Source organism: Chaetura pelagica, unplaced genomic scaffold (genome assembly GCF_000747805.2).
Source record: "Chaetura pelagica isolate M959 unplaced genomic scaffold, ChaPel_1.0 scaffold399, whole genome shotgun sequence".
Taxonomy (NCBI): Eukaryota; Metazoa; Chordata; class Aves; order Apodiformes; family Apodidae; genus Chaetura; species Chaetura pelagica.
This window is the reverse complement of record NW_009970719.1, coordinates 345,223-349,237: the sequence shown is the minus strand read 5'-3', so window position 1 is coordinate 349,237 and position 4,015 is coordinate 345,223.

Below are 4,015 nucleotides of genomic sequence, written 5' to 3'. Positions count from 1 at the left end.
CCCCCTCCCCCCCCTTCCTTTCTGACCTTAATTTTGCAAATGACTTGCATTTTCCATGGTGAGCGTTAGTCAACCAGTGACCGGTCTACAACATGTTCCTGTGTTTTAGCCTTTGCTTTATGTGTATATGTGAACTTTTTGTTATAAACAAGTCTTCTTAAATATGTGTAACGCTTATTTTCTCCTTTTACCTTAGCAAAAAGGACGTGTATATCTGTATGTATGTACACATATGCAGGCGTGCATAGACGTACATCTATACAAATATATGGCATTTCTATATATACACATATAAATGCACCACCAACTTCCATTCTCCAGAGACCTGACTCTCGTAATTGCTTAAAAGACGCCTTCAATGGCAAGAGTCGAGTTTGGAGAAGGGAGAATAATGCAAATCGTCAAAGTAAACTTCGTTTTCAGGCAGTGTGACCGGGGGCCGAGGTGCAGGCAGAGGGGGAGGAAAGAAAACCCCATAGGCAGCCCTTCCAGATTGTGTCCGTTGCGGGAGAGCAAGGCCCCGTGTGGGAAAGACAGGGACGAAACAACAGCGTTTCCAGAGTTTTCCCGGAGAAAGTGGCACTTCCAGGAGAGGGAAGCGGGATTATTTAGCTTTCACCCCCTACTCCCAACCCTTTTCCCTTGCCCTCCTCCCACCCGAGGCTCCCTGTGCGTGCCTTTGGCATCCCTGGTCCCACTGCCCGGGCAGCCTGTGCCCGTGTCAGCCCCCAAACTTTCTTTCGGTGCAGTTTCTCAGCAAGACAGAGCCAGGGAGAGCCCGAGGATCTGCTGGGCCCGAGGAGGGGGTGCCCGGGTGTTTACACCTGCGTGTAAACACACGGTCCCCCCTCCTCCTCGCCCCCCTCTCCCGCAGCGACCGTGTGCGTTTCTTCTTTTCTATTTTACTTTTGTATTTCTTTTTCTCTATTCGTATCTAGCCCCCTCATCCTCTTCCTTTGGTTAGACTGAGATATAATTTATTGAAGGAAAGGACCAGTTTTAACTTGAGCAGCCTTGTGTTCTTCACTGGCGAATTCAATGAAGTGTTGGGGGGGGGGGGAAATAAATAAATGCCATTTTTCAATCCATCTTCCAACCCCCCCCCCTTTTGGTTAACAGTTTTAAAGTACATTTCATACCATTATCTCCATGGGAAATGGTTTTTAAAAATGAAAAAAAATATATAAAAAAGGAAAAAAAAATTTAAAAAGATAAAAACCCACGGGGACCAAAAAAAAAAAAAAAAAAAGAAATAAATAAGAAAGGGGGGAAAAAAAAAAAGGCAAGACAAAAAGCTCTAAAGGGAAGCGGAGGAGCTCGGAGCAGCGCATGGATGTGCGTGTGTCTGGGTGCGTGTGTTTGTGTACTTACGCACACACACAGCTATGCATATACATTAGAGGGGACTTTTAAACTCTTGATAGTTATGAATTCATAAAGGGATCGTTTAGCCAGCACAAACGGGTGCTCTAGAGACAAAGCATTTTTCTAATCTAAAAGTTTACTTAGTGGAGTGATGGACAATTCTGGAGGAAAAAAACCAAACCAGTGAAGCATTCTCTCGCAGAACTCTCCTATAAATATTGCATTCAGTAGCTAAGGCTTTAGAGTATGTTTCTCATTGTCTTTTCAAGCGCCTGTGACATTGGGTTTTCTTTCCTTCTTTCTTTCTCTCTCCCTTTCTCTCCCTCTTTCTTTCTTCTTGGTAAGACAGATGATGATTTCTAAGAGGCACAAGCATCAGCCTTTTTCCTAGTTTTCCAACAATTGTTACAAAGATACGGGCACTAAGCTTTTCTCTTTTGTTTTTGGTTTTGTTTTGGGTGTTTGTTTTTTTTTTGGATGTGTTGAGCTGCTTGTTATTTAAAGTGTTGAGGACTAGCGCCTAGTGAAGTGAATCAGATCAGGGCAGATCCAGTGGTAAAGGGAGGAAATGAACTTTCAGACACTTATTAATATGTGCGTAAGGTCAGAAAACGGAGTCGAGAGGACGTTTGAGAAAAAAACCTCCAACTCCAAATAGGTTTACTTAAAAAAACAAACACAAAACACATTACCACGCAAACCTTACCGCTATGTATATATGTTTAATATTTGTCCTTTGAAATGCAGAAATAGTTTCAATGTTTTCTTTGTCTATTTTTTCTTTTGTTTTTATTTTTTTTTTTCCTTTTTTAAACGCTACCCAGGGAAATATTTTCATATCATTTTTAAGTGGCCTGCCTCAATGTATATTTATTTCTTTTAAAGCAAACAGGTTCTGGAAACTGTTTTTCTGTAGCTTTAAATGAGTAGGTGAACAAAATCTATATGGGATGTAATTTTTTTTTAATTAATTTTTTTTTTTTTTGGGGGGGGTTCAGTCTCTTTAAAAATATTTTGTTTTGGTACATTTGGATGTGCTTGTGGGGAAAAAAAAATAAAAACGCAGAGATCCTTATATATTTATGTTAAAGTAATATTTTATTATCTACATAAAACAGAAATGCACAATACCTTCATAGTTTGTTCTAATTATTGAAATCTCTTTATTTTATTTTTAAAGATAGCACAGATTTGCATAGTTCTTAAGATTTGGAGGGAGAACACCCCAGGACTTATACTGAGTTGAGTTCTGTGTGTAAAAGCACCGCCATTCCTTTCTATTTCATGGAATTTTTGGAATAAATTTGATGCCTATACCGAGAGGTTCCACGCTCATAACTTCCAGGGTCTTGAAGGAGAACCTCAGGAGCTTGTGTTCATTGTGTGTCCCCGCAGAGGAACCGCAGGGGTGTGTTTGGAAGCGTTGGTTGCTGCGCGGGTAGGGATGGTCCTGCCTCGGATGCTGCTGGGGAGATCTGCTCCTCAACTTAAGTTGCGTGTTCTGGCGGAAGACGGGGAGGAGAAGAGACTTCTCCTCGTTGCCTTTTGATCATTTCAGGTCTGAGTCCTTAAAAAAAAGAAAGAAAGAAAAAAGAAAACCAAACCAAACCAAAAAAAAAAAAAAAAAAAAAAAAAGGCGGAGCTTAATTATGGGGAGTAGTGTTAAAAATAAGGAGGAAGGATGCGGTTGCCCAGCGGGGCTGTGCACACCCGGGCCGGGTTCCCAGCCGGTGGGGCCTGGGTTTTCACCTTCGTCGTCTGCGGCTCCGCGTGTGTCACCGCACGGTCGGTTTTACCCCGCGGGGTCCCGGCGGGGGGACCAGCGGGGCTGGCGGGAGGCATCGAACTGTGTTGGCACATTGCGGAGGTGTGTTCAAGTCCTTTTTTTTTTTTTGGCTGCTTGGATCCTAAGTGCAATATCGTGCTCTTCTTCCTCCCTCCTCTCCTCCTTCACGATAGTTTCTAGGCTTATTAGATTTAATCATCTTTTCTAACTCCTAGTCAATATTACACTCATCCCGAACAGATTCAGTTAAATGATCTTATCAATAGTTTCGAAGGGAAGTGACAGAAAGAAGAAGTGTTTTGTGACCGCAGACGTGCTGACGGGTAAAATGTTGAAGCCGGGTATGGATTTAAAATTCCTTGGTCAATAGCCCGTGAGGAACCGGCTGCGGAAAGCGAGCAGCCTCTGCCCTCTGCAGGACACTCGGGTGGGCGCCGAGGGGACGTGTCGCCTTCGACGACAGGGCCCTGCTATCGGCGAGCGCTTCCCGGGGCGGGTGGACAGGAGGTGACTGGGATGGATGATGTCCCGCTCGGAGGGGCAGCGGGGATGGCACCGGAGCCGGTACCGGGATGCGCTGCTGGCAGAGCGGCCGCTCGTTGTGGAAAGGCCCTGGGGCTGCTCCCCGGGGGGCTCTTTGCCCCCCCGAGAGGCTGCCCAGATGGCAGAGGCTTCTACCCGGCTGGTTGCGGGAAGGCCGGCCGGCTAAGGAGTCCTTTTCCCTGTTTTCTTCTCTCTTTTAAGAGAAAGAAGAGGGGGAAACGGAGCAGTCCTAGGATGCACCTTCTGCAGGTGGATGGCAGGGTGCGCGGCAGCTCCCTGGGCTCCCCCACCCTCGTTCCCAGCAGGGACTCTCTGTCGTAG